The following is a 17,856-nucleotide window of genomic DNA, read 5'->3' as shown; positions in this document are numbered from 1 at the left end:
ATCAGCACTTTCGACTACTGTCGAAGATCGAATGTTGCTCATAATAAGGGCCTTTGTTTCTTTTTTTTGTGGCACGTTGCGTTTTACACATGAGGTTAGTTGTTCTTATTGTATCAGCATGAGCATCCATCATACATTTATGGGAAACGTAGAACCGAAGGTCGTAGGAACGACTTCAGTCTATTGCATTGACGCAACGGACCCATTGTGACAGGTGTCAACACATAAACAAAATTATAAGACCATAAAGTTGCCTGCTTCATTCTGACCACGTTTTGAAGACCTTTTGTATGTTTTATATATTGGGTCTTCAATATAATGAAGTCGAAGAGGTTGGACAAATCGTTCGTTATATATGTACATATATCTATTGTATAGTTTCTTTATATTTATAGAATATCAATCGATTTTTCAAATTGAAAAACGTTTAGAGTTTTTTGAATGCAGTTTCATCGCTAAGGCAAATTGACTTACCCTTCACAGGATAAGTCAATGCACTACACTTCATTACGTAGAGGCTTTTGTTAACAAGAGCTCGTCATAAAACCATCTGCCGCTCGGAAAAGGTATAAAAACTGTAGGTCTCTCCGTTAAAAAGGGACAACAGTAAGACGCAAACCCCACAAATAGGAGACAAATTTGACCATATTTTATAGATTTGTTTTATTTAATTTCTCAACATAAAATGCGGAAAAGTATTTCAGTGTAATGCAAATAAAAAAATAAACATACTGAAAATTCACAACGCAGCAAAAATGATACAGTTCCAATAATTGTGTGATCCAAATCCAAATACATATAGAGGAGAAGCGGTAATTCTCTCCCAAAGAGAAGAAAAAGCCAAAAAGTATACGAACGGAATAATATCCATCACTTGCCAAAACTGCTAAAAGAAGATACATATATGAGTTGGTTTAACAATTTTCGTGTTGTTGGAAAAAAAAACTCAATAAATATACTTTCATTTCTCTCCAAACTATTGGAAAAGTTGCTAAAACGAAAACTTATGCCGCATCTGCAGCAAAAAAAATTGTTCTAGCTCATCAGTTCGGGTTTCCTGAGAAACACGGCACAATTGAGCAAGTCAATCGATGGGAATATTGCTCAGCCATATTTCTTGCTCAAGCGTTCGACAGAATATGGCACGAGGGACTTGTCTACAAAATCCAACGCCGACTGCCATAAAGCTCACACAAAATATAATATTAGAATCTTATCTTACAAATCAAGTTATTATGGTAAGATATATAAATACTAACTAACTTATGCAGCCGTTATTAAAGCCGTTGTACCACAAGGCAGTGTACTGGGCCCGCTTTTTTATGTAAATACACGGCTGACCAACAAACCCGCAAATATTTACTTCCACGTTTGCTGACGACACTGCAATCCTTTGCCGCTCCGAGTGTCCAATAAGAGCGTCGGGTGAACTCAACAGTCATCTGAAACACATAGAAAAGTGTTTGGCAGACTGGCGCATCAAAGTGAATGAGCAAAAGTGTAAGCATGTGACTTTTACGCTAAATAGAAGCGACAGCTCGAGTGTACATCTAAACTGTTGTTGTTGTTGTTGTTGTTGTTGTAGCAGTATAAACATTCCTCATTCTTACATACGGGGGCTGCTGCTGGAGTGACAGTCTTTGGCCGGATATATAGTAAATCCGGGTCGTTTCGGTAGCATAGAACCGACTGACGTGAAGTTTAGTTACATCTAAACTCTACACTCATGCCTCATTCTAAAGAAGTTGTATACCTTGGTGTTCCTATGGACAGGCGCCTGGCATGGAAAAGTCACATTGAGGCCAAAAGTGGACAGATGAAGCTAAAAACGAAAGATCTTCATTGGCTAATCAATTCCCGTTCCGGGCTTACTCAGAGTCCTTCTGTCCAATATAATCATCATGCCAATCTAGACGTATGCGTCACAACTGTGCAAGTGCCAGCAATATTGCAATTATACAACGAAGGCAATCTAAAATATTAAGAATGGTTACTGGAGCGTACCAATGAAAATATCCATCGAGACCTAAATGTCCCATTAGTGGCAGCAGGAATAGCAGTAATCCAACAAAACTACTACCAAAGGATGAGACACCACCCAAATCCATTGGCTCGGTCGCTATTGCATACCATCAATTCGTCACGTCTCAGAAGAATGGACCTTCCAACCCTCTCACGCATATTTGAGGCCTCCAAAACAACATTAACCTTCTTCAAGAAGCTGTAGCTACCATAATTAGGTTAAGAGTCGAAACCTTATTGTTAGTGTTAAGATTAATTAATAGATTAAATAAATAATAACAACAGTATATAAAAAAATATATATTTACTATATAAATTCTCGTTTTCTATTGTTAAATTTTAAATTCTATGGTATCAGACTATAAACTGCAAGTTTCAAACCGACGCAAAAGTCAAAAGTGCACAAAAAAGCTTGTTACACAAAAAATTAAATTGATTGTTTACAAAAAGTTTCATTTTATGCTTGCAGATATATACGTATGTACATACATATATGGCCTAGTGATGAATAACTTTTGCAGGCTAAAATTTCTCCAGCACGAAAAGAGCGTCTCTGTTGCATCGAAGTGTTACTTTGCTCTCTCTATTTTTGAATGATGGATAATTTTATGGCGTTAACCAACGCCTACTTGCAAAAATTAAAAATAACTATTACAAATTTGTGTGTGTTCGAACACGACTAATCTTTATATTTGATTGTGTGAATGCGGGAACTTTTTTCTTTAAGATTGACAAGTCAGCGTTTCAAATTTGGCAAAGTTTAGGAACCATTCAAATTTATTTCACAAATCAAAAATTATTTTGCCAAATTTATAGAGCGCCATGTGTTTGATCATATTCTTTAGCAATATGTTAGGGAAAGTGGGGTAGTGCTGCAGTGTTAGAAGTGAAATAATGCAGCGCTCTTATACCAACCTTGACGTGTACCACACTTTCCGAAAAAGCACTAAACTCAGTTTAAAGTTTATTTTTTATTGTTGAAAAGCTCTATAGGTACATTTGTATGTACATATGTATGCATTTTCTTTCTATTAAATAATTTTCGTTTTTCATTTCCGTTTATATGTATGTATATGTATATATATGTTCCTACTATGTTGGGTTAAGCTCATAGGAGTGCAGTGGCTTCAAAATTAATTGGAAAGTTTTAAAAGTAACTTAAAATTACAAAGATAGCATTTCTTTATATTGTATTTTTACACTCTTGTTGCTTCAGATATGTATGATATGAACGGTCGAAACCTAACCGAATATTTTTAACCCTAACGGTGAGAAATGACGCGTGAGTTCCACACTGGGTCAGGGGCGCCGAAAGCTTGTCTAGCTTTTTCAAGCCGATTAACAACCTCTGCCGAGGAGCCTCCACATTTGTCAAGGATGGAGCCCAAGTAAAAAAACGATATACATTTTCCATCGACTTAGCGTAGATGAAAAAGTGCTCGTTACATTCGGTGTTAATTCGAAGAATTTTAATTTTGCCAACGTTTGTTTATCCGCATTCTTACTTTCGTTGCAAAGTTAACCACCAATTCAATTTTTCTTTTCATGTCTGCAGCGTTGCTATTTGAAGGCAGATGCCATCAACGTAGTTTATATGCATTACGCATATTGCTTTTTTTTGACAAAAAATGTGCGGGCACGAAATATCAAATGATGGAAAAAGCATTTTAAATGACGGTCGTTACTTAGCAAGCAATAGCAAACCTCCCAGGACCACTTTCTCAGCGCAAGTTAAACTCTGCTTTCGTATTTAACTGTGCCCTATTTTGCAGGCTTGAACTCAGTTTCAAAAATTCACCACAGTTAAATGGGCACTAAAAGAGACGGTATTTCTGTCATGAAAAACCTTCACATAAAACCCATTGCCGTTCGGAGGCGCCTTAAAACTTTAGGCTCCTCCAATTGTGGAGCAACATCAAGATGTATGTACATCGAAAAGAGGAGGAAAAAAATATAAAAATAAGCCTTTGGAACAAAAAGTTCATCTTTTTTAAGATTTTTTTTTCACGTTATAGGTAGTCACTCTATTTCCATATAAAAATGCAGCATTTGAGCAAAACATTTAGGCAAATATATTCATTGCAAAATAATGAAAATTGAGCGAGAAATAATGAAGAAAAAAAGTTTTTCAAGTATAGCAATCAGACCTGGAGCAACGACCGCATCGACAACTTTGCCCCGATCAACTTGCAGTTTTGACACAATATTTTTGAGATATCGTAAATTTATTGTAAAAAATAAAAGCAAATAAACTTAAACTTAAAATATATGCATTATACAAAAAAAATTAAATATATTATATAAAAAAATAACATGTAAAAAATGGATAAAAAATTAACAAAAAATTTTAAAATAAATAAATATAAAAAAAATAAATAAAAAATTAAAAAATATATAAAGAAACAAAAAAAAATAACAAGTGAAAGTTAAACAAAAAATTTTAAATGGAATAAAAAAAGTAGGAAAAAATAAAATGAATAGAAATCATAACACCAAAAAATTAAGAAAAAAATTAAAAATTGAAAAAGTTTAATACCTAAATCAGATTTGTGAAATATTAAAGTCAATAAAAATAACATACATATGTATATATACATATTTCTTGCTCATTATATTATATATTTCTCTAGTATTACTAATTCTATTTGTTTTCAACATTCACTTTTGCAGTAATAATCTTCATAATTGTAAATAAACATTCGTTAGCCGCACATTGAAAACAGCAAATTTGCACGTAGTACCATTTAAATTACTTAAATTGCTACACAAAAATTTATTGAAAATATTTTTCTACTTGCTTAAAGCCTTCTATTGTACGACATTCCCCTTCTTATTTAATAAAATAAAATTCAAAAATACAAACACAAAAATACTAACGTAAAAGTGCATTTGAGTTAATATATTTCAAAGTTCAAAGTATTAGTAAATAACATAAACTCAAAAACAAACAAAAAAACAAAAAAAATTACATACACCCTTGATTCAAGCCAAGTTTAAAAGCATTTACTCGTATAATAGAAGAAATATTCGTTAAAGCGCACTAAGGAAAGGTAACAAATGTAGAATATTAATAATTTATTGGGTCTACAATTTTGTTTTGAAAATAGTTAAAATATGGTTTTTGACCTCGCATTTACTAAGTTTTCAAATATTTTTGTAACAATTTCAGCACAAACTTTCTTAATTTTCAATTTGGGCCCCATAACCGTACGAAAAGTGTAACTTGGAGCTTTTGATCGTAAATCCTGCGAACCATAATGCCCAATAGGTTTTCCACGGGACTCAAATCGGAGCTACGTGCTGGCCATAGCAAAAGGGAGATCTGGTCGCCCTAAGCCACTTCGATGATGTTGTTGTTGTTGTAGCAGCATAAACATTCCCCGTGCATATACGAGGAATGCTGCTGAAGTGACAGTCTTTGCCCAGATGTAAATCCGGGTAGTTCCGGTTACGCAGAACCACCTGTCATGTGAACGTAGTGCAGAAGGTCGATTCTTTCGCTTTCTTTTGTGTTTAATTTAATGCAAGGGGACATTGATTGTGCGTTTCTTTTGCACCGTATTAACTTTCTTACTCCGACGAGAGCTTTACGAAGTTCTTACCCTTTTTATCAAAACGAATTTCGAGTCCAATGCGCCCATTGCTCGGACTCTGCGCGAATTTAATAAGATCTCGAATGCCATATCGTTAGATTTTACAATAATTAAAAATCGATTATTTTCTTTCTTGCATCATTCAATTCGCTAATTGAATCGCATTTTTTTTAGTCAAGTAGTATTTTAGTTTTAGCTCGTTTTATTTGTTATTCTATTAAAATATTGTTTATATTAGCACTAAAATTAAATAAATAAATAAGATCAACGTGCCGACGATATAACAGCATTTCTCAGCGGGTAACTACGAGGGGTGCCTTTTATATTTCGGGATTTGGCAACCCTGGTGTTGCAATCTGGCAACTGACAGCTGTATCGCAAAGTTTGACATTTTTTGGCTTTTACGTACTCAGAACGTTTTGAAATACCAGCGCTATTTGTGTTGTTTACAGTAACTTAAAAGATTCATCTCGGTCAAAAAATGGAATTAAATCGTGAACATTTTCGTGCGATTATTTTTTACAACTTTCGACGTGGATTAACTCAGCAACATTGCATGGATGAACTTAATTCATTTTTTGGCCATGAAGCTAGATCAAGGACCAGTGTTTATCGATGAATTCAATCGTGGTCGTAGTTCACTCCAAGACGAATTTCGTGAAGGTCGTCCAAAATCAGTTGTTGTTCCGAAAACCATTGATGCTGTGCGCGAACTGATATTGCAAGATCGTCATGTGACCTATCGTGAGATTGAGACAATCTTAGGCATTGGCCCAGCATACATTCAATATTACGTAAACATTTGACTGTCAAAAAAATTTGTTCGCGTTGGATCCCACACAATTTGTCAATCGCTCAAAAAAAGGCTCGGGTCGATTGGTCAAAAAATACGATCGCGGGGCTTCGAAACACGTCTATGACATCGTGACAGGTGATGAATCATGGATTTACGCGTATGAGCCCGAAAGTAAACAGCAGTCGACTGTATAGGTGTTTCAAGATGAGCCAAATCCAACAAAAGTTGTTCGCGCACGAAGCACTTCCAAGCAAATGCTCCCCTTTTTTTCGGAAAAACTGGACATGTCGCAACCGTTCCACTAGAACAACGTAGAACAGTAAATTCTGAGTAGTACACAACCATTTGTTTGCCAGTTGTCTTCCAAGAAATTAGGAAAACCAATCGCCAAAGACGGATCACTCTTCACCAGTACAATGCGAGCTCTCACACATCGGCTCAAACAACTGCATTTTTGAGCACCTAAAACATCGAATTAATGGGTCATCCGCCGTATAGTCCTGACTTGGCACCGAATGACTTCTTTTTTTTCCCGTACGTAAAAAACAAACTGAGAGGACAACGTTTTTCGACACCTGAAGAAGCGGTTGCGGCATTCAGAATGCATGTTTTGGAGGTACCTCATTCAGAGTGGCAAAAGTGCTTCGACAATTGGTTCAAACGCATGCAAAAGTGTATAGATCTTTATGGAGAATATTTTGAAAAACAATAAAGTGATTTTCGATTTGTTTTTGTTCTCTAATCCCGAAATATAAAAGGCACCCCTCGTATAACGTAGCCAACGATACCAAACGAGTGAGTATACATTTGCCCCTTGAATTTGGAACCAAGCAGCACACCAGGGGTATGTTCTGCCCAAAGTAAATACGACGCTTGTTTGTATACATCTGAATGAAAGACTGTTCAAACGGAAGGAAAAAATTGAATTTTCTAATCAAAAGGTGTTTGCCTAATATATCGCAAGTGTATCCAATCTGATGCAGTAGATATCTGGTTTATTTCAACTAAAAACGTATTTCTGTTGCTAGGAGGAAGCAACACTGAAAGCAATTTCGTTGCATATATTTTTATTTCCAATCGAAGCAGATTTCATCGCTCTATCAGATGCTTGCAAGGAAGATCTGTTGATATGTCGAATACTCGAAGACTTTAATTCACAGGCAAAATCATTAACAATGTGGTTCGTGACCAATCAGAGCTGCCTGAAACTCATTCGCAAAGCAAACTTATGAGGAGGGTCGAGGCACATAAGTGAATGTTATTATTTTGTCAGAATCTACGCACAAAAGAAGATTATTTACCATTTACTACTTACTGGTAATCTGCGTCCCATTACTAGCGGAAAAATAAGGTGTAAAAAAATCTTAAATATATAATTAATTATAATTAAGATAATTCACATTTTTTCAACTATTTAGCAAAGCTGCTTCCAGCTTTTGTTAACAATCTTTTTTATAACTTTGTACTTTTTTATAGTCTGTCTTCTCTACGTTTGCCGTAAATTATCCAATTTTATCAATTAATTAAATAAAGTGCTTTGCTTTGTATGTATACCCACTCGTATAGGAAAGAGAATGGAGTCGGACTTGTTATTTACAAGTACGTGCAATTTGTTCTGTTCCAACAAACCAGAACCAAGTATGTCAGTCTATTCAAAAATATCAACACGCACACATCCTATTTATTAGGCAGCATCTTTCGAAGATATTTGCATAATTTTATTATTATTGTACTGTGTAAATTACCGATTTTTCGATACATAATTTTTAATTTTTCGGTTTCAAAATATTGATAACACATTATTATATAATAGTTCGGCAGTTTCCTACAACTTCAAATTTTTCAAGTACATTTTCGGGACTTAATCTTAGATTGTATACAGTAAAACCTTTGAGTAGGGTATCGACTGCATTCTGTCTAAATTCTTCGAGTGCCCTAGTTACAAAAAAAAAAAAATTAAACCAAATATTTTTTTCTTTTTCAATTGGTTTCATTTGAAATTTTACGACATTTTTTCTTGCAGTAAGATAATTATTATTTTCAATGCCCTCGCTCCTTGTCACTTAAAATATTCTTGAGTTGGGTTTTTTATTCTTCCACACTTTTTAAATAGATTTCTCGGTTGAATTACTAAATCGGATGCCATTAAATTTTAGTATTTATAATGTGCAAGTTTTAAGTGGCTCAAAAATCGCCACTTTTGAAAATTCTTTCTACTGCCCATTCTTATAAACCTTACGAACAAGTCATTACCATAGGTTTTTATTAATGTTCAGATCTGGAAAATGCGATGGCGATGCAAAAGTTTCAACATTTCGGGGTGCAATCCAAGTTTTGACTACACTTGAAGTGTGTACAGGTGCATTATCCCGTTGAAAGATCCAATTAATAGGTCCAAAATGTTGCATGAATCCCGAGAAAGGATGATTTCAACAGAGCTTTATTAGCTGATTTCCATCACTTTGTAGTCTACAATTTTCAATTCGAACGCGCCACAGTACGATATTGCTCCCCATAACATAACACCGCTTTCGCGGCTGTGATGCCGACTTAAGTACCAAGTACCTTTCCTCCTTTCTTAAGTCATAAAATAGTAATTGTATCCATCCGGCGGCCGCCGTGGCCGAATGGGTTGGTGCGTGACTACCATTCGGAATTCAGAGAGAGAACGTCGGCTCGAATCTCGGTGAAAGATCAAAAATTAAGAAAAAAGTTGTTTCTAATAGCGGTCGCCCCTCGGCAAGCAATGGCAAGCCTCCGAGTGTATTTTTGCCATGGAAAAGCTCCTCATAAAAAATATTTGCCGTTCGGAGTCGGCTTGAAACTGTAGGTCCCTCCATTTGTGGAACAACATCAAGAAGCACACCACAAATAGGAGAAGGAGCTCGGCCAAACACCAATTATATATATATATATCCATCCGGCCCATCCATATTGAACTTATTTTTGTCGCTAAATACTAATTTTTCCATTCACCAGGATCGTTATTGGTAACAGAACACCAAGCTGTGTGGTTCCTTGCAAAATCGAGGCGGCGTTCTTTACTAAATTTATTAAAAGGTGGGTTTTGTTGTTGTTGTTGTAGCAGCATAAACATTCCCCATACATATACGGGAAATGCCGCTGAAGTTGCAGTCCTTGGCCGGATATAAATCCTGGACGTTCTGTCGCGGGAACGGTGGTTTTTTTTTGTAATATTTTATGCTTCAGATGTGGTTGAAGGGATTTTAGAATAGCTTTTCATATGGTGAATTTGCCGTTTCTTTAATTTTTGCTGTCTGATTTGAGAATTTTGCGGATTTCCTTCGGTGTCAAATCCATCGCAGTTCTGCCTTTGTAGTTCTAACCATAGAAAGCACACCTTGTTGCACGTAAAGATCCACAACATTTGGACAACGATCAATCTGGGGATTTGGCGATTTGAAAGCCCACCTGAAGTCAAGATGATCGATTTTCTCCTTTTTCGCGTTCTGTTAAACCTTTCTGCTTTCCGATTCCATTAGAATTAAGAAGTTTTCAATCAAACACTATGAATGCTTAAAAAACGATCCATTCCATAATTCACAAATAATATAGGCAAACTCAGTTTGGAGCCTGTATTCAAGCGAACCAATAAATCAAGCGCGGTATTACAGCTGCTGAAGTTCTACTGCTGCGAAATACCGTTAATTGGAATAATATTTTGATGCATGTTTATTTTCGAGCAAAGTACAGTCAGATCAAATACAGTTGCTTTAACACATTACCTACGGTGTGCAGATATTTGTGCTTTTCGTTAAACTTCATCAAACTCCCGTGTGCATACATTTGAGTGTGCCGATAACCGTTAATTTTAAAGTCGAATTAAACGAAATTAGGTTCCTTTGTTTCAGCCAAAATTAGACAGGGTTGCATTTTTCAGTTAGTTCCTCTTTTGTCACGTCTAAACATTTTTTGCCTAGTGCCTCCTGCGGCGTAAATAGTGGGTAAGCACATATTTCAATAATTGTTTTCGCTTTGAGTATACATATTAGGTCGTAAGTAAATGAATATATTTTTGTACTAAACAAACAAATGTTATTTTTGACAGCTCTATTGCAGCGCTGCCTAGATATATGTATCTACTATATTTATACCAGCTGATTCGTCAGTAATTGTTATTTGGAAACAATCTCGCGCAAAGGAAAAAAGTTGTTGAAAACCCGTTACTGTACAGCTTTTTATATACTGAGATTTTAAAAAAATTATGTATGTAGGTATATATTTTTGAACCCGCATATAAAGTAAAACATGGATAAAAGTGCATTTTTATACCATATATACTGAAGAGAACTTTGAGGATAGCCTTTCAGAAATTTCTAGCAAGCATGAAGAAAGTACATTCCAAGAGCCTTCTGATGCTACTTTTCCCGCGCCAAGACAAATTCTGGCTGGTCGGAAACTGAAAAAAGCCAAGAAATCAACAGGATTTTCAAGATATTCCAGGGAAAAAGTACCTAAAATTACGAAATCCACGCGATCTCCGAAACGAAGCTTTTCGCCCTTCCGCTCCCATTTCGGGTTGGCTTTTATTTATTTATTTATTGTCTTTGAATGGATACATTCTTACAGACTATATTAAGCTAATGTACAATAGTTTAATAGTTACTAAGAAAAGAACGATTTAAGATGATTGACTAAGATGCCATACGGCCATGTAAAATCAGCACCAGAAGAATTGAAAAACATATTTAAATCTGCACATACCCTAGGAATCGGAGCATTCACCGCATAGTTGGTTCTCGAGAAGCCAATTTTAAAGGTTTCATACTGTCGGAGCCTCATATTGGGTATATTAAATTGAATTTTACTTAAAAGGGAAGGACAATCAATAGATCCAGAAATGTTACGAATAATAAATGAGCACGATAGAATAGATCGTCTGCTATCAAGTGGTTTTAACTCAATTAATAAACATCGAGAGCGGTACGATGGTACAGGTTCAGAAAAGTTTAAAGATCGGAGCGCAAAACGAAGAAAGACTTTCTGAACTCTCTCAATCCGATTAGACAGACCTATTTGGTACGGCCTCCAAATAATAGCGGCATACTCTAATCTTGATCTAACAAAGGCACAATACAATGTTTTGAGAGTGTGTGGGTTGGTAAATGCAGAACAATTTCGGCGAACGAATGCTAGCATCGCATATGATCGTCTTATGACGTGGTTAACATGGCTAGTGAAATTCAGCTTAGAGTCGAAAATAACGCCTAAGTCTTTAATTTCCTCAACGGATTGCAAAGGTAAGCCAGCAATATTATACGAAGTATGCAAAGTATTGTTCGATTTAGCATATTTTACGTGAAAGCATTTGCCAATATTTAGTGACAAATGGTTTAAATAGCACCAGTCCCGGACATTGTGCAAGTCGGTTTGCAACTTTTCAGAGTCCCTAACACTGTTAATCACCGCAAATATTTTAAGATCATCAGCATACAACAAGTGTTCTGCAAACGAAAAGCAAGAACCAATATCGTTAATAAAGAGTATAAAGAGGAGGGGTCCTAGAATACTTTCCTGTGGGACACCAGAGGATGCAATAAATGCACGGGATGTCGTATTATCAACGGCTACAACGCAGTGCCTGTTGGACAAATATGATTTGATCCACGACAAAAACGTGGAGTGTATACCCAATGATGCAAGCTTCGACAAGAGTATTCGGTGCGATACTTTGTCAAACGCTTTAGAGAAGTCTATATAAATTGCATCAACTTGAGATCTGTTCTGGAAGGCTGAAATGCAGTAATCATTGAAAATAGACAAGTTAGTGACAGTGGAGCGACTTGCAACGAAACCATGCTGGTTGGTAGATATTAGGCCTTTGACAGCAAAATATAACTTTTCATTCACTGTTATCTCAAAAAGTTTTGAGACAGACGAAAGCTTCGAAATCGGTCTGTAGTTGCTAACATCGTTTTTATTTCCACTCTTAAATACTGGCGTAACGGAAGTAAATTTCCAGTCGTCAACAAAGATACCAGAGGACAACGATTTATGGAATATAATTGTAAGAGGCTCAGCGAGACACAAGCAATTCTTCAGCAAAATACCCGAAAGGCCATCCGAGTCAGTTTTCGTTGTAGACTTGAGCTTCATAATACCCTTGACGACATCAGTAACTGATAGGCACAAAGTCCCAAAATTGAGAGGTGAAAAACTATTAGAGGGTAAACTAGAATCGGAGTCTAAGTCGGGTTCAAAATTAGAGCAGAAAAAGTCAGCAAATAAATTGGCAGATTCTATGGCAGAATTTGCATATTTACCATTATAAAAAACATTGTTTGGCACCATTGAGCAAGACTTTTTTGATTTGATGAATTGCCAAAAGGCCTTCGAATCCGAAATAATATCGTTTTCGAAATTCAAGATGTAATTTCTATATAAGAACTTGTTCAAACAGTTAAACTCTTTTAAATGGCATTGAAATTTTGAGAAGTGCATTGGGTCTCCAGACCTTTTATACAGCTTAGAAAATTTGTTTTTTAGATTCTTTAGATGCCTAAGCCGTTTGGTATGCCAAGGTGTCTTATATACTTTCTTATGATAAACAGGAATGTGCTTCAAACACAGCTCAGAAACCTTAGTCTTAAAAAAATGAAAACAAGAGGTAACATCATTGTCAGCTTTGCACAGCTATCACGATGAATTTGTTTATAATGTCTAAGTGCGTGGACCGGACTGTAAATAAGTCGAAGTATATCGAGCGCGCTTCTTTATATGTACATATGTACATATGTATGTGCCATTAACAGCCACTAGACGTGCTTGCACTATTTATTGTGCATAAAATATAAAATACACCAACCGCACTGGTGCGCGGGTTTTTAAATAAAATAAAGCAGATGCTGATTTTATTTAAGCACACAAATTTTAATAATAAAATTTTTGAGGATTCCGCTTTTCTTTGCAAAGTTTATAAATTAATATAAGTAAAGAATACCAATAAGCGGCAGCAAAACAAAACATTTCCTATTTAAAATATGAATGTGAGATGTTTGTACAACTCGAATAACTATTTGATAAGAAAATTGAGCCGAAAATTATTTAAGTGCGGACAATTATTGTTAAAAAAATGTAGATTTAATTTGAGAAAACCTCTCATATGAGCATACATATATACATATGTGCATATGTATGTAAGTAAGTACCATAAGTGCGTGGCACGTTGGTAGGCAAGGTTTTCGCGCTGAAGTTACCTCCGTTTAACAATCTGCGTATATTGTGCGTACATCTGCAGTGTTTGTATGTATTAATAAAATAATGTCAATGTACACTTACTTAATCGTTTCACAATCGTACAATTTTTCAAATTTCATCAAATATAATTTTTATAAAAAAAAACTAAATACAAATACACATACATATTTACTCTTTATAATTTAATATATTCACTAATTTTTGCACATAAATATGTGTATGCACATATCTACATATTGTTACATCCGTATGTATGTATGTACAAGTATATACCCTGCTTATCAACAACAATTGGGGTATTCACAACGGTGTCGTAAGTGTTGTATTGTTTTACTTCGTAAACTTTAATCGACGAAAAATACATTTTAAGGGGGTTCACAAGGTACCGCAGAAGTAATATTAGGAATTTTCACGCAGTTTAAATTTAGTTGGTTGTGGTTTCAAGTCCTTTAACCATTTAGGTATTTAGGCTCTCTCATTTTATTTCACTTAAGACACCTTGCGAACTATCTTCACATATGTACTTGCATATATTATATTAACATTAGCATTCGTTTTGAACATACCGACCGGAGATAAAGATTTTTAAGGGCACCTCTTCCATATTACGCTTAATTAAGTACTAGTAAGCACCGGTTCGCCAATTCTGTTTAGCGGTGTCCCAATTCAAATTTTATCAAAATCACAAACCGTTTCATCCCACAATTCAATAGGTAGGAACATTCTTACATACATATGTACATTCACATACATGAGACAGTATGTGACTTACAAATTTATGTCGATATGTATGTAAATACATATTTCTATTCTCCTAAAAAAGTGCTTATGTGCCTCACTTAAACATTATTTCTGTTTGAATGCACCCGGTCAACTTAAGCGTGATGAAATGAATTATGTATTTTGGACGCACTATACACACACACACACCGCACATACTCACAACAAATCCGATTGGACATATTATATTTACTTTTATTGTATTCAAATTGGAACTTCCAGTACCGCGAACGCGCAACCAAATATTATACTTACTACGTATTCGCACGCACGAACATACATACATACATGGTGTAAGAATGTACATACATACGTACATTGATATTAATTGTCCAGCAATTCAGATTCAATTCTATGATACGAATATTTGGTTAGCTAAAAAATTCTACACGTACTTATTACTTTTTGAGATCAACCGAACACGTTTTCAATTTCAATATTATAAATTAGCGGTAAATTACTTACTACATGTAAATAGTAAATGCTACTCTTTTTTCAGTAATGTGGAAAAGTCCGCATTTGCACAGGTGCGCCTTTTACAGTTTTTCATTTTACAGATAGGAATGCGAACGAGTATTTCCTGAACTTGAACGCGATTTAAGATTCGGTTTTTGCGATACGCAGTCTACGAAACACGTTGTTGTACATAGACTCAAAAGCACGACACGTCTATGGTGAGCATAGCGCAGTGATTACGGGTAGGTCTTTCAACCGGCAACGCTCCGGACGTTCCCGCCCGCTTCTAAAGCCTGCCTTTGCTTCCACTTCCATTCGTTTGTGTTGGATTCTGAGGTGTTTTTCCCCCTTCATATATTATAGTACTTGTTATCAACAAAACACACGCAAAAAGCAAAAAATAAAAATAAAAAACATTTCTCAAATTTCAAGTCGAAATACATCAGCAATTAACTTACTCAACTCAGTCTGTCTCGAAAACGAGAAGCAGAATAAAAATAAAAAATAAAAAATAAGAGAACCTGTTTGAGCGGAGTCGCCTCACGTCATTTATTCCTGTGTATATGCGTGTATGAGTGTATTCTTGTTTCGCAAAAATACCCAAGCAGGAAAAACTTAATCAATTTAACAAATAATTATATTTTATAACTATTCCCATTTCAGCAAATACAAACTAGTCTAATGATGATGGCATGAGTGCCAACTAAAATATAGGGGTTTTTAATAGGTGCGCTTCAACTTTTTTCCGATAGGGAGGGCGAACGACGCAATATTTTTTATTTTTCGCTTGTCATTTGTAAACTTCATTGGTATACATTTCACCATGGAACGCTACACACTTGAGCAACGATTGCAAAACGTGCAAATTTTTTATGAAAATTATCGTTCTGTTGCTGCTACTTTAAGAGCATTACGGCCATTTTACGGTCCATTTAACAAGCCGTCCCGTTTTGGGGTTATGTGAAGTCATTGGTCTACAGTAACAAGCCGGCGACGATTTGTGAGCTCAGAGCCAATATTGAACGCGAAATTGCTGGAATTTCGGCCGATTTATGCAAAAGAGTGGTCGAAAATTGGGTTCAACGATTGGACTTCGTAAAACGTGCACGCGGTGGTCATGCAAAAGAAATCGAATTTCATACTTAAATGTATATGTTCAAACTCGATAATAAAAAAAAAAATTAGTTAAAAAAGTCAAACCGTTTGTGTTTTATTCAAAAAAGTTCAAAAGTTGAAGCGCTCTTACTGAAAACCCCTATATATGAGTGCTAATATTCCCATGAAAACGCTGCTCATAAAAATATATCTGTAATTCGGAGTCGGCTTAAAACTGTAGATCCCTCCATTTGAGGAACAAAATCAAGACACACGCCACAAAGAGGAGGAGGAGGAGCTTGGCCAAATACCCAAAAATGGTGTAAGTGCCAATTATATAGTAATATTTCGTTCCCACGTCAGTCGGTTCTTCGTAACTGGAACGACCCGGATTTACATCTGGCCAAGAACTGTCACTTCAGCAGCATTCCTCGTAAATGTATGGGGAATTTTTACGCTGCTTCAACAACAACGTTGTTTAACTAATTAGTTATTTGAATTATTTGAAATTGAAATGGTAGCCGTTAATGGCAGTCTTGTTGACACTCTAGTTAAAACAATTAAACGGAAATAACTTTTCGTATGTTTCTAATAATAGCAGAGGCTCAGCAGGCAATGCCAAGCGTGCGACAGATTTTCTATCATAAACATTTTATAAATATCTACCTACAGAATAGACGATAAGTAATAGGCTCACACAGAAACACGGTGGAGTTATGTATGCAGACATAGCGCGTTTGGATTTTCTAACGGGTGTATTTTTTAAGTGTATATAACTTTTTATAGGGATGTCTGGAAAACCAGCTGTCCAAGCAGACACATGTTTATGAAATTTGTGTCATTGTTTGTTGACAAATTACCACGCAAAGACTTGCCACCAAGCAGAGTTTGGAAGTAGGAGGAATTTTTTGCCAAAAAAACAAAAATTGATATGTATAGTAACGAGCAGGACTTGTGGCTAAATAGCATTTAGAATGGGCAAAGATATCGCATTTATTTATTTATTTAGTCTTAAGAATCCTAAGCTTTTCCTTGATGGTTGGTTGTGCCATAGCAAGGAAGGGCTCGGGTCCTATTAATATTTGTTAAATTATATCTATCTTTATCTATTTAATAAATTCAAAAGCTGAAAAGCTGCCCTCAAAACAGAAGTCGTGGAAGAATAGTGGCATTAGTTGTTGTATCAGCTTACTAGGCCCTGTTAGTGCGGTGTAGTCTTCTTCCTCTAACTCATCTCACGGTAGACCTAGAAGATGTGCTGTTTCGATAGGTTGGGTCCAGAGGGAGGGAAAGAGTAGGTTTGATAGGGCGTGTGAATAGGTGGTTAGTGTTGTTGTTGTTGTTGTACCAGTAAGTTTGCCGTGTCAGTGTAGTGTAATCACCGGTCGTCTTCGTCTAGCTCATCTATCGGTAGGCCCAGGAAACTAGCTGTTTCCACAGGTTGGGTCCAGAGGAAGAGGGGTGTTAGATGAGTGGGTTTGAGGGGCATGTGAAAAGGTGGTTAGTGTCGTGCGATGTGCCCTCACATGCTCAGCATGCCGGGGTTGATTTTGGATAGATAGGAGTTTTATCTACTACAATATCGAGAACGCAATCGGGCCCAAGTTACGCGGGTCTCGCGAGGCAGTTGGAACTGTTCGCCTACAATAGATAGTAAGGGTCTTCCGAAGAATGTTGTTTAATGTTTGTCTGTGTACTGTCCGGTCCAGTATTTGTAATTGTGTTTTGTCCTGGATCTCGTCAGTATAGTTGAAGTCATGCCTCCTGACGTAGGGTACGGTACACTAGACAGGGCTAGTTTACTGGGGTGGTAGCCCTTGGTTGGGAACAACCCGAGTCATTCCGGTAACGTAGAACCGGCTGCCATGGGAATAGCCTGTTGAAGTGCGGTTGAGG

At 36.1% G+C, this 17,856-nt stretch overlaps 1 protein-coding gene across 13 annotated transcripts in view; it reads right to left on the bottom strand.

Annotated features, from left to right (window-relative positions):
* LOC129243427 (potassium/sodium hyperpolarization-activated cyclic nucleotide-gated channel 2) overlaps positions 1-17,856 on the bottom strand; it is a 102,519-nt gene that overhangs the window by 53,142 nt on the left and 31,521 nt on the right. The window contains exon 1 of one of the 13 annotated variants that reach the window (XM_054880422.1): positions 14,875-15,101. The exons of 10 other annotated variants lie outside the window; for them this stretch is intronic. The gene's annotated coding sequence lies outside the window, so the exon portion shown is untranslated. Of the gene's footprint in view, positions 1-14,664; positions 14,844-14,874; positions 15,102-17,856 lie in introns of those variants that run through there. 2 more of the 13 variants (XM_054880424.1, XM_054880427.1) reach the window with 2 other exon arrangements.

The sequence above is a fragment of the Anastrepha obliqua genome, chromosome 4, assembly GCF_027943255.1.
Source record: "Anastrepha obliqua isolate idAnaObli1 chromosome 4, idAnaObli1_1.0, whole genome shotgun sequence".
NCBI classification, from domain to species: Eukaryota; Metazoa; Arthropoda; class Insecta; order Diptera; family Tephritidae; genus Anastrepha; species Anastrepha obliqua.
Note: the sequence above shows the minus strand (reverse complement) of the source record. Positions and strands in the feature narration are given on the sequence as shown.